General features: G+C 41.6%; 1 long non-coding RNA gene across 1 annotated transcript; it reads left to right on the forward strand.

Moving 5' to 3' along the window:
- Window positions 1-631: 631 nt before the first annotated feature.
- Window positions 632-6,673, forward strand: LOC148045956 (uncharacterized). The gene is made up of 3 exons (XR_015696410.1): window positions 632-1,840; window positions 2,366-3,427; window positions 3,957-6,673. It is a non-coding gene; the product is annotated as an uncharacterized LOC148045956 (long non-coding RNA).
- The last annotated feature ends 6,989 nt before the right edge of the window (window positions 6,674-13,662 follow it).

Below are 13,662 nucleotides of genomic sequence, written 5' to 3' on the forward strand. Positions count from 1 at the left end.
CAGACCACAGGATCTGCAGCAAAGGCGCTTGGTGGCTCCCGTGGCACTTTGCAGCCTGGCGCTTGGTGGCTCCCACGATGCAAAGTGCCCGTCTCCACAAGAAAGAAGCGAGGGCTTCTCCCGCCTGGCTCTTGCAAGGAAACCTCCGGCTAAGTATTTTATGGCTGGCTGAAATGCGCGGACATTTCCAGCCACCCACAGGGCAAACAGCTGCCCAGCTGCCGCCCGAGAGCAGCCCCCGGTGCCATTCTTGGCATGTTTTTCTCCAGGTACAGTGGAGATGGGAGGGGGACTAGGAGGGAAGGGGTCATTCTTTGGGAGTCTATCTAGCCAGCAGCCCTGGGAGACACCCCCCCAGAGAAGAATTGGGGCCACCAAATCTCCCACACCCACCCACCTTTGGGATGCAAGAGACGACAAGACTCTTGTGTGGTCTCTTCTGTCAAGAGCGAGCCTCCTCCTACTCCCCCACTCCTCTCTCCTCTGAAGTGCGCCCTCCGAAATAACCCGCCCAATGTAAGAGTGCTCAACTGCAACAAGGCATGATTCGCGGCTCCCAGATCAGGAGGCGGGAGAATCAAATTTGCATGCAAATTTTTTTGCTTTTTAACCCTTGGTTAAATTTTAAAAGGTGAAAAATTCCTTATGCAAAGGAGGCCCATACTTCTCTCGCCTCCTCCTATAGTTAACACTAAGCAGACTCCAAGTCTATGGAACAATCTCCCCATGGAGATTCGTACCCTCACCACCGTCCAGGCCTTCCGCACAGCCCTCAAGAACTGGCTAGCCCGTCAGGCCTGGGGATAATCTTATTTTCGCCCCTCCCGAAACCTGAGTGAATGTTGAGTTTTATTGTCTAATTTACTTTGTGCACATTTCTTTTTGGTATTGTCCTACACTCCCCTTCCTTTTTTGATTGTAAGCCGCCCTGAGTCCCCTCAGGGAAAAGGGCGGCCTATAAATAAATAAATCTAATATCTAAATCTAAATCTAAGTCACTGTGACTTGGAGTCTGGTAGCAACTACCTTGGCTTTAATTATTTAAAAAAAAATTCTTTAAAATTCTTTCCTTTTCCTCAGGAGACTGGTGAGGCCACGCCTTCCCCGCCTCTAGTGACTGCATGTCCCTGGATTAGGATAACAAGAACCCGAAGGTTCAGAATTGGAATTGGAAGTGAAATTTGAAAATTTGGGGGTTGAATTTGTGCAATTTGTCCTGGTCGGAAGATTCACAAGTTGGATTATAGTTTTAACTGGCATATGGATTATAAAATCAAACACAAGAAGCAAGATGAAGAAAACAGCAGCATATTCATTGTCATCATGATATGTTGGGTTTTTTGGGAGGGGGATTCCTTTTTGGGTACCTCAACCCCTATTTGGATTAGGGTAACAAGAACCCGAAGATTCAGAATTGGAATTGGAATTTGAAAATTTGGGGGTTGAATTTGTGAAATTTGGGCCTGTTGGAGGAGAAAGAAGAAAGAAGCAAGGGCTTCACCGCCTGGATCCTGCAAGGAAACCCCGGCTAAGTGTTTTATGGCTGGATGAAATGTGCGGACGGTTCCAGCCAGACCACAGGGTCTGCAGCAAAGGCGCTTGGTGGCTCCCGTGGCACTTTGCAGACTGGCGCTTAGTGGCTCTCGCGATGCAAAGTGCCAGTCTCCACAAGAAAGAAGCGAGTGCTTCTCCCGCCTGGCTCTTGCAAGGAAACCCCCGGCTAAGTATTTTATGGCTGGCTGAAATGCGCGGACATTTCCAGCCACCCACAGGGCAAACAGCTGCCCAGCTGCCGCCCGAGAGCAGCCCCCGGTGCCATTCTTGGCATGTTTTTCTCCAGGTACAGTGGAGATGGGAGGGGGACTAGGAGGGAAGGGGTCATTCTTTGGGAGTCTATCTAGCCAGCAGCCCTGGGAGACACCCCCCCAGAGAAGAATTGGGGCCACCAAATCTCCCACACCCACCCACCTTTGGGATGCAAGAGACGACAAGACTCTTGTGTGGTCTCTTCTGTCAAGAGCGAGCCTCCTCCTACTCCCCCACTCCTCTCTCCTCTGAAGTGCGCCCTCCGAAATAACCCGCCCAATGTAAGAGTGCTCAACTGCAACAAGGCATGATTCGCGGCTCCCAGATCAGGAGGCGGGAGAATCAGTGCCTCCTTTGCATACAAATTTTTTTGCTTTTTAACGCTTAAATTTTAAAAGGTGAAAAATTCCTTATGCAAAGGAGGCCCATACTTCTCTCGCCTCCTCCTATAGTTAACACTAAGCAGACTCCAAGTCACTGTGACTTGGAGTCTGGTAGCAACTACCTTGGCTTTAATTATTTTTTAAAAAATTCTTTAAAATTCTTTCCTTTTCCTCAGGAGACTGGTGAGGCCCCGCCTCCCTGGCCTCTAGTGACTGCACATCCCTGGATTAGGATAACAAGAACCCGAAGATTCAGACTTGGAATTGGAAGTGAAATTTGAAAATCTGGGGGTTGTATTTGTTTGATTTTTGCTGGTTGGAGGATTCCCAATTTGGATTAGGGTAACAAGAACCCGAAGATTCAGAATTGGAATTGGAAGTGAAATTTGAAAATTTGGGGGTTGAATTTGTGCAATTTGTCCTTGTGGGAATATTCACAATTTGGATTATAGTTTTAACTGGCATATGGATTATAAAATCAAACACAAGAAGCAAGATGAAGAAAATAGCAGCATATTCATCATCATCATGATATGTTGGGTTTTTTGGGAGGGGGATTCCTTTTTGGGTACCTCAACCCCTATTTGGATTAGGGTAACAAGAACCCAAAGATTCAGAATTGGAATTGGAATTTAAAATTTGGGGGTTGAATTTGTGCAATTTGGGCCTGTTGGAGGAGAAAGAAGAAAGAAGCAAGCGCTTCACCCGCCTGGATCCTGCAAGTCAACCCCCGGTTAAGTGTTTTATGGGTGGCTGAAATGTGTGGACGTTTCCAGCCAGACCATAGGGTCTGCAGCAAAGGCGCTTGGTGGCTCCCGTGGCACTTTGCAGCCTGGCCCTTGGTGGCTCCCGCGATGCAAAGTGCCCGTCTCCACAAGAAAGAAGCGAGGGCTTCTCCCACCTGGCTCTTGCAAGGAAACCCCCGGCTAAGTGTTTTATGGCTGGCTGAAATGTGCGGACGTTTCCAGCTAGACCACAGGGTCTGCAGCAACGGCGCTTGGTGGTTCCCGTGGCACTTTGTAGCCTGGCCCTTGGTGGCTCCCGCGATGCAATGTGCCCGTCTCCACAAGAAAGAAGCGAGGGCTTCTCCCACCTGGCTCTTGCAAGGAAACCCCCGGCTAAGTATTTTATGGCTGGCTGAAATGCGCGGACATTTCCAACCACCCACAGGGCAAACGGCTGCCCAGCTGCCACTCGAGAGCAGCCCCCGGTGCCATTCTTGCCATGTTTTTCTCCAGGTACAGTGGAGATGGGAGGGGAACTAGGAGGGAAGGGGTCACTCTTTGGGAGTCTATCTAGCCAGCAGCCCTGGGAGACACCCCCCCCCAGATTAGAATTGGGACCACCAAATCTCCCACACCCACCCACCTTTGGGATGCAAGAGATGGCAAGGCTCTTGTGTGGTCTCTTCTGACAAGAGCAAGCCTCCTCCTTCTCCCCCACTCCTCTCTCCTCTGAAGTGCGCCCTCCGAAATAACCCGCCCAATGTAAGCGTGCTCAACTGCAACAAGGCATGATTCGCGGCTCCCAGATCAGGAGGCGGGAGAATCAGTGCCTCCTTTGCATGCAAATTTTTTTGCTTTTTAACCCTTGGTTAAATTTTAAAAGGTGAAAAATTCCTTATGCAAAGGAGGCCCATACTTCTCTCGCCTCCTCCTATAGTTAACACTAAGCAGACTCCAAGTCACTGTGACTTGGAGTCTGGTAGCAATTACCTTGGCTTTAATTATTTTTTAAAAATCTTTAAAATTCTTTCCTTTTCCTCAGGAGACTGGTGAGGCCCCACCTCCCCTGCTTCTAGTGACTGCACGTCCTGGATTAGGGTAACAAGAACGCGAAGATTCAGAATTGGAATTGGAAGTGAAATTTGAAAATCTGGGGGTTGTATTTGTTTGATTTGGGCTGGTTGGAGGATTCCCAATTTGGATTAGGGTAACAAGAACCCGAAGATTCAGAATTGGAATTGGAAGTGAAATTTGAAAATTTGGGGGTTGAATTTGTGCAATTTGTCCTGTTGGGAAGATTCACAATTTGGATTATAGTTTTAACTGGCATATGGATTATAAAATCAAACACAAGAAGCAATTTGAAGAAAATAACAGTATATTCAGCATCAGCATGATGTTTTGGGTTTTTAAGTTGGGGATTCCTTTTTGGGTACTTCAACACCTATTTGGATTAGGGTAACAAGAACCCAAAGATTGATGAGCGTTTCTTGACATCGCAATGACACAACATCCAATCTTGGGTCTCCAGGATGCCTTTGATATCTCTGTTTCTGGATGGTCCTTTTGGACCTAAACTGTTGTGAAGTAATAGTGATAAAACATAGCATGTCCTGTTTATCTTAGGGACATTGCAAAGCCCCTGTTTCATCCAGGAGAAAGCCCTTTTTGCCAGCTACAAACGAAGCAACCAAAATAGCTGCTGAAGGTTGGGACAAGCCTCTGAAGCATAAGCAGTACAGGAATGTGTCAAATTTGTGAGAAAATTTTTCATTATTACAGAACGGGAAACCCAAGAGAATTGGAATTTAAAATAAAATTGAAGACAGAAGAAAACAAATGGCGAATTAACTCTGGTTTAAGATGATCATGTTATCTTTTCTACCTTAACTTTGTTTTTTTTCTATAGATGGACTCTTTACAAATGCCTTTTACTTTTAAACTTGACTGGTCTCTTTTTTTCCTTCTTCTTCTATACTTTCTCCATTTTTTGTATTCATGGATTAAAAGCTTCTTCTCTCGTAAGGCTGGGACGCAGCGTAATTTTTACACTTTTTTTCTTTTCCTCTCTTGGACGGAGAGGCAGAACAGATGGAAAATAGGTAACACTGCCATCTAGTGGCTAGAGGCTTGGCAATATAAAGCTATTAGCCTTATTTACTGAAAGGCTCAGTGAAAAGGTTTTGTTGATACAGGTGTTCCTTTGAAGGAAAGAGAAAGATTTCATTTGAAAAACTCCACTGAATTTGTTTGACCTAAAAAGTCTTGGATATGTTGGCAGTGTTTATAACCTGGAAAGTGGCACAATGTGAAGAAGAAAAGGCACTAACTTTGCAAAGAATTTTCTTAGAAATTCAAAAAGTAATAATTACAGAGACAATTCAAAAGAGACTTGAAATTATAGATCAAAATACAAAAAGTATGGGGACTGCGATGAAGTTTGAGATCAGAGCTGAAAAAATAATAGAGATATATGAAAGTGATAAGAAAATTGGTGACACTGACAATAAATTGAGAGTGGAGGGAAATGACAGGTGTGAAATATGGAAAAGAGAAATTGATGAACTGGATCTTCATTTCGGATGTCATAAAATAGATGAAGAAAGGAGAGAAAATTTGGCAGAAATAATGAGAGTAATCTCGGCAAAAGCACTAATGATAACAAAAGTGAAGCTGATAAAAAGAGCAGATAAATTGTTTTGAATTCTTATAATGAACAAGTTCTTAAGGGAAGTCCACATAAGACTTATCAAGAAAATATTTGGAATACAGACTTTACAAATGGCAAGAGATATTGGACTACACTACTTCTGGAAGGATACAGGATGATGAAATGAAATGTCACAATAAATTTTAGTTAAATGTAGTTAAATTTTGAGTGCTATGTACAACGTAATAATAGCTATAGTCAAATAAATGATTAATAATTATAACAAAGCATTTATATATACTAGATTGATAATATGAAATTTTATACAATACTGTAAGTGAGGATTTGGAGATGATGTTGAAAGTTCTTTTTATAAAAGTTAAACAATTTTATATAGTATAGAATATAAAGATGTAATATTATTGGATGATTTCAGGATGATGTTATAAAATGTTATCATATAAATTTACTTTAAATTTAATATGCTTTATGTTGAAAGGATGCAAAAATAGCTAGGCTTAATGGATGTTTAATAATTATATCAATTTTGTATACATTAGATTGATCCTACTAATAATGAGAGAAAAACATGGAATTGAAAATTATTAGAGAATGTTATCAATGGTAAAATAATAGTATGATGTCACAATAAATTTAGTTAAATATAGTTAAATTCTGAGTGCAATGTACAATATAATCACAGCTATAGTCAAATAAATGATTAATAGTGATAATAAAAAATATAGATAGATAGATAGATAGATAGATAGATAGATAGATAGATAGATAGATAGATAGATAGATGATAGATGATAGATGATAGATAGATAGATAATATGAAATCTTATACAAAATGTAAGTGAGGATCATGAAGATTATGTTGAAAAGCCTTTTTATAAAAGATAACCAATTCTATATAAAATAGATTATAAAGATGTAATATCATTGAATTATTTCAGGATAATGTAATAAAATGTTATAATATAAATTTACCAAATTTAATATACCTTTTGTTGAAAGGATGTAATAATAGCTGGGCTTAATGGATGTTTAATAATTATAACAATTTGTATATGTGTATATTAGATTGATGATACTAATAATGGGAGGGGGGGACATGGAATTGGAAACTATTAGAGAATGTTATCAATGCTAAAGGGATTGAATGACTTAGAATAGGTGGAAGCATGATAACAATGTATACAAAGATATTTTGATTGTTAATATGTGAATTTTGATAAAATTCAAGTGAGGACTAAAGGACTAAAGGACACAGAAAGACTTTGTAACTAATCGACACACTCTGTGTAATTGAAGAGGCTTTTATGTTATATGTGTTGTGTGTTTGTGTTTGTCTGAAAATAAAAATTTTATATATATAAAAAAAGAACCCAAAGATTCAGAATTGGAATTGGAAGTGAAATTTGAAAATTTGGGGGTTGAATTTGTGCAATTTGAGCTGGTTGGAGGATTCACAATTTGGATTATAGTTTTAACTGGCATTTGGATTATAAAATCAAACACAGGAAGCAAGATGAAAAAAATAACAGCATATTCATCATCAGCACACACACACACACACACACACACACACACACATGTATGTATGTATGTATGTATGTATGTATGTATGTATGTGTGTGTGTGTGTGTGTGTGTTTTATTTGTGCTGATAAACTAATATAACAAAGGCAACAGTAAAAATATTGGGTTTCTGTCGTGATGGACTCTTGTGATGAGCCAATTGACAGATAATGGAAGCAGTTAGCTTCCTCCCATAATTGGGGCTTACCAGGGGTTGTGACACTATATATATATATATATATATATATATATATATATATATATATATATATATATATATATATATATATATATATATATATATATATATATATATATATATATATATATATATATATTGGTTAAATATACATATACATATACATATACATATACATATACATATACATATACATATACATATACATATACATATACATATACATATACATATACATATACATATACATATACATATACATATACATATACATATACATATACATATACATATACATATACATATACATATACATACACATACATACATACATACATACATACATACATATATATATATATATATGGATATTTTAACGCTATTGTAAATAATGAGTTGGACTATAAAGCTAGAAAAATAATAAGAAGTTGAGAAAGACTCTCCCCCAAATATTCTTCACTATGGTATATTAATTAAGTCTGTATGATGTGTGGAGAAGGAGATACCTGAAAGAAAAGCAATATACATTTTACTCAAACAAACACATGTCATGGTCAAGAACCGATATGTTGTGGACCTCCACATAATTAATAGCTAAAACACATAAAATTGATATAGAAATGAGTATGTGGGTGAATCATAACCCAATAACAATGATATGGAAGGGACAGAGAAAACAAACGAGATGGACTTCAGATCAAAAATTATTAAATGATAAGAACTTTCAGCAGTGTATGGAAAAGGAATTGACTTGTTTAAGGAAAATAAAAAAGAGGATACATCACTATAGAACATATGGGTCACTAGCAAAGCATACATTAGAGGACTGGCAATGACTTATTTTGGGAAAATAAATAAACACAGCAGACAAATACACAAAGAAGTATAAGAGGTTGGAATTAGAATTACAGAAAAACCCACAAAACAAAAAGATTAAGACTCTTATGGACTTGGAAAAACACAAATTGAATTTAATGGAAAATGAAGATGTGGCAAATAAAATAAAATTAACAAGACAAAATTTCTTTGAAAATGCAAATAAACTAGAATGATGGTTGGTGTACAGTATGAAAAAGGAGAAAGAAAAGAAGGTAATAGAGCAACCAGTAGATCAAGAAGGAAATCTATGTTACCAAAATAAAGGAAAGAAAAAATAGTTGAGAATTATTATAAAAAACTATATCAACATGAGGTAGTTGCAGAGGATAAGATAATAGTTAGAAAAAGCTAAAACACTTAAGATCCAAGAAATTTTTTTTAAAGTGCTAGAAGAATGGATAACCATGATGGAAGTAATGAGGGAATTAAAAGGCAAAAGAAGGGGAAAACACCAGGATCAGATGGGCTTCCAGCAGAGCTATATAAGACATTACAAGATGTGTTAAACAATGTATTGCTGGAAATATTTAATGAGCTGGTACTAAAAGTGAAGATACCGGACTCATGGACAGAGGCATATATAACTTTGATACCAAAAAGAAGAGACAGACTTACAGCAAATGAAGAACAATAGACCAATTTCCTTACTAAATGCAGATTATAAAACTTTTGCATCAATAATGGTGGAAAGACTAAAGAGGTTGCTAAATGACATTTAACATCCTGATCAAAATGGTTTTCTATCTAAGAGGCAGATTAGCGACAACATGCAGATCAGTGGTGGGTTTCAAAAAAATTTGGGACCTACTCTGTGGGTGTGGCCTCCTTTGTGGGAGTGGCTTGCCCGTCATGTGAAGGTAAGTAGCTTACTACTTACTACTTGTATTTTAAAGGGAATAAATACATATTTAATTTTACACATGTTAACAGCTGTTGGAATTGTGTTTGCACAACAGTGGAAAAAACAAAGATATGAAAATGAATAAATATTAGAATGTGAAGGAATGAATAAATTGACAATTAAAATCAAGAAGGCTTCGAATACTTTTTCATGTGGGACTTGTTTTATCAATTGCTAACTAACAGAAATAGCAATTAGAAATCTAAAAGTATGAAAGAAAACACCAATTATGTAAGGAAAGATCACTGAAATATATAAGGAAACATTATTAGTACTGGATCATTATTAATGTGTAGATAACTGCGGGACATTACACACCCACACCCACAAAAACTATGACAGTGCCAGGAAAACACACACAAAAAAAATTTCCTCCCAAAACACTGCAGATGAAACCAGTTTTTTTCCCTAACCCTAAGAACAGGAAAGACAAAGCCACTGGAATTAAAACCATAAAGGCATTGTGGGAAATTATAAAGGACTGTGCCAGGATGCTCACAGAACCAGCAACCACATCGCAATTACCTAAACAACCAGGTATCACACAGAAACACACAAAATCTGGCAAAGCTGCCTTGCACCAACCTGGCCTGCCCATAGAAAAGCAGCCACCTTGAGACACATAAACCTTGCACCAACCTGTACACTTAAAAGCAATATATTGCATCACAAATAAAACATTTGCAAAAAGGAATAACATTTCTTGTAACAAACATTCTATAAACAATAAATAAATAAACCTCCCCTAAAAATAATTAAAAACCACCAGAGAACATCAAAGGACCCCACAGTCCTCTCCCTCCGTATCTTTTCCCTTTTTGTCCTATCCTTCTCCTCCTTCTTCCGCAACCCGACTCCCTTCTAGCACTAATGATGTTACCTAGTTTGGTAATGAAATGTCTGTAAGAAAACCAAGCTCAGAAAGCAGCAAGGATGCCACTCTCTGTGTGTGTCTCTCTCTTTCTATGTGTCTCTGTCTGTCTGTCTGTTTGTCTCTCCCTCCCTCCCACCCCCTCTCTGTCTCACTCTCTGTGTCTGTCTGTCTCTCTCTGATTCCCTCGCTCCCTCCCTCTCTCTCTGTCTCTCTCTCTGTACCTCTGTCTGTCTGTCTGTATCTCTCTCTCTCACACACACACACACACACACTATCTCTCTCACACACAGAGACACATATACTGTGGTTACCTTGTGTTCCAATCAAAGGTTAAAAGTACCTGGCAGTGGCATTTTTCACTTTGGGAGCAGGTCCTCTTCAGAAGGATGAGGCCCCATTGGTCGCCCGCACAAGCCCATGGGCATGCACTGCCCTCTTCTCTCTGATAGCCGCCTGGTTGAAAAGGAGGAGGCGGCTCTGCTGGTCTGGAGCCCATCCGGGAAGACGAGGAACGTGAGGGGGATCCCTCCTCCTCCTTTTTAACCAGGCGGCTATCAGAGAGAAGAGGGCAGCGTGTGCCCATGGGCTTGTGCAGCAACCAAAGAACAGGAGGCAAGGATTCACTGCTGCACAAGCCCACGGTCATGTGCTGTCCTCTTCTCTCTGATAGCCGCCTGGCTAAAAAGGAGGAGGTGGCTCTGCTGGTCTGGAGCCCATCAGGAAGATGAGGAATGCAAGGGGGATCCCTCCCCCTGCAGATGGGCTCCGGACCAGTGGAGCCTCCTCCTCTTTTTTAACCAGGCAGCTATCAGAGGGAAGACGGCACGCGCTGCCCGATTTGCTGAATCCAGTGCGGCTTCAGAGAAAGAAGGCATGCAAGAAAGCCCCCCCCCATCCCCGCTGCCTGAACATTTGAATGAAGGAGGCTGCAGGCTCCTTTGTCCTCAGCTATGCGATTTCCTTTGCTGCCCGAATGAGTGAATGAGCACGGGGCGATGGGCAGTAGTTTGCGTGGAAACCCGGTTAAGTCCTTTGCTAGCAGGCAGGTTCTAGGACACCTGCCACCACCAAAGGACCTTCCCAAAGTTGCTTTTCTGAGCACGGGGGGAAAGTCCCTTCTGTCTCCCCGTTGCTCAGAAAAGCAACTCCGGGAAAGTCCTTTGGTGGCGGCAGGCATCCTAGAACCTGCCTGCTAGCAAAGGATTTTCCCAAAGTTGCTTTTCTGAGCAATGTGGGGACAGAAGGGACAAAATACCGTCGGGCCTGAACGGGTATACAGGAATGGCCCGGGGCAGGCTTACTTCCAGGTTCGGTCACCAACCGGTTCGCGAGAACCAGCGGGAACCGGCAGCAACCCACCCCCAATGCAGATTATATTGAATACTTTAGAATACCATGAAGCACACCCAGAGAAGCTAATGTCATTGTTATTTTTGGATGCACAGAAGGCTTTTTATAACGTGAATTGGGAACATATGATAATGCAATTACAAATGATGGACTTTGGGGAACGATTCATAAATATGGTTAAAACTATTTATAATGATCAATCAGCAAAAGTGATGGTAAATGGTGATATGATAGAAAAAGTGGCCATCAGGAAGGGAATTAGACAAGGATGCCTGTTATCCCCATTATTATTCATATTGACATAGAGATTTTGAATAGAAAGATAAGACAGAATAAAAAAATAAAAGGAATGAGAATTAAAAAAGAAGAATATAAATTACAAGCCTTTGCAGATGACAGTGTTCATTATGGAAGATCTGGTAAAAGCGGGCCCAAAGCTATTGGAACAAATAGAGGAATATGGAGAGGTAGTAGGATTCAAAATTAATAAAGATAAACAAAATTTTTAGTGAAAAACATAACAGAAAATCAGAAAAGGGAAATAACAGGGAAATTAGAGATACAGATAGTAAAAAAGTGAAAAATTTGGGGATACATTTGACATCAAGATGTGTAACAATTAAGGAAGATAATTATTATAAATTGAGGAAACAAATTGAAATACACATGGAGAAATGGAGAAATTTACAGTTATCTTTAATGGGAAGAATAGTGGTAATTAAGATTTGGATTTGGATTTATTAGACATTTATAGGCCGCCCTTTTCCCTGAGGGGACTCAGGGCGGCTTACAATCAAAAGGAAGGGGAGTGTAGGACAATACAAAAAGAAATGTGCACAAAGTAAGTTAGACAGTAAAACTCAACATTCACTCAGCATTCGGGAGGGGCAAAAATAAGATTATCCCCAGGCCTTATGGGCTAGCCAGTTCTTGAGGGCTGTGCGGAAGGCCTGGACGGTGGTGAGGGTACGAATCTCCATGGGGAGATTGTTCCATAGCGTCGGAGCCGCAACAGAGAAGGCTCTCCTCCGAGTAGTCGCCAGTCGGCACTGACTGGCGGATGGAATACGGAGGAGGCCAACTCTATGCGATCTGATGGGACGCAGGGAGGTAATTGGCAGAAGGCGGTCTCTCAAATAGCCAGATCCACTACCATGGAGCGCTTTATAGGTGGTGAGTAGGACCTTGAAGTGCACCCGGAGATCGACAGGTAGCCAGTGCAGCTCACGGAGGATCGGTGTTATGTGGGCGAACCGTGGTGCGCCCACGATCACTCGCGCGGCCGCATTCTGGACTAGCTGAAGTCTCCGGATGCTCTTCAAGGGCAGCCCCATGTAGAGCACATTACAGTATTCCAGCCTGGAGATCACAAGGGCTCGAGTGACTGTTGTGAGGGCCTCCCGATTCAGGTAGGGCCGCAACTGGCGCACCAGGCGAACCTGGGCAAATGCCCCCCTGGTCACAGTTGAGAGATGGTGGTCAAAAGTTAGCTGTGGGTCCAGGAGGACTCCCAAGTTGCGGGCCCTTTCTGAGGGGTGTAAGTTTTGTCCCCCCAGCCTGAGTGATGGTATGTTGGTCAAATTTTTGGGAGGGAAACACAACAGCCACTCGGTCTTGTCTGGGTTGAGTATCAGCTTGTTTGCTCTCATCCAGTCTTTAACGGCTTCCAGACCCCGGTTCATCACGTCCACCGCTTCATTGAGTTGGCACGGGGTGGACAGATACAACTGTGTATCGTCCGCATATTGGTGGTATTTTATCCCGTGCCTTCGGATGATCTCGCCCAGCGGTTTCATGTAAATGTTAAATAGTAGGGGGGATAGGACCGATCCCTGCGGCACCCCATAAGTTAGGGGCCTCAGGGACGATCTTTGCCCCCCCACCAACACCGACTGCGACCTGTCCGAGAGATAGGAGGAGAACCACTGCAAGACAGTGCCGCCCACCCCTATCTCCCGCAGTCGTCGCAGAAGGATACCATGGTCGATGGTATCAAAACCGGGGGGCTCTCACAACAGTCACTCGAGCCCTTGTGATCTCTAGACTGGAATACTGCAATGGGCTCTACATGGGGTTGCCCTTGAGGTGCATCCGGCGACTACAGCTAGTCCAAAATGCAGCCGCGCGAGTGATAGTGGGCGCATCGCGGTTCGCCCACGTTACACCTGTCCTCCGCGAGCTGCACTGGCTACCTGTTGGTCTCCGGGTGCGCTTCAGGATACTGATGACCATCTTTAAAGCACTCCATGGTAGTGGATCTGGGTACTTGAGAGACCACCTTCTGCCGATTACCTCCCTAAACCGACCAATCA

This window comes from Thamnophis sirtalis, unplaced genomic scaffold, assembly GCF_051295495.1.
Source record: "Thamnophis sirtalis isolate CommonGarterSnake01/CBP01778 unplaced genomic scaffold, rThaSir2_p1.2 scaffold_4, whole genome shotgun sequence".
In the NCBI taxonomy this organism is placed as follows: Eukaryota; Metazoa; Chordata; class Lepidosauria; order Squamata; family Natricidae; genus Thamnophis; species Thamnophis sirtalis.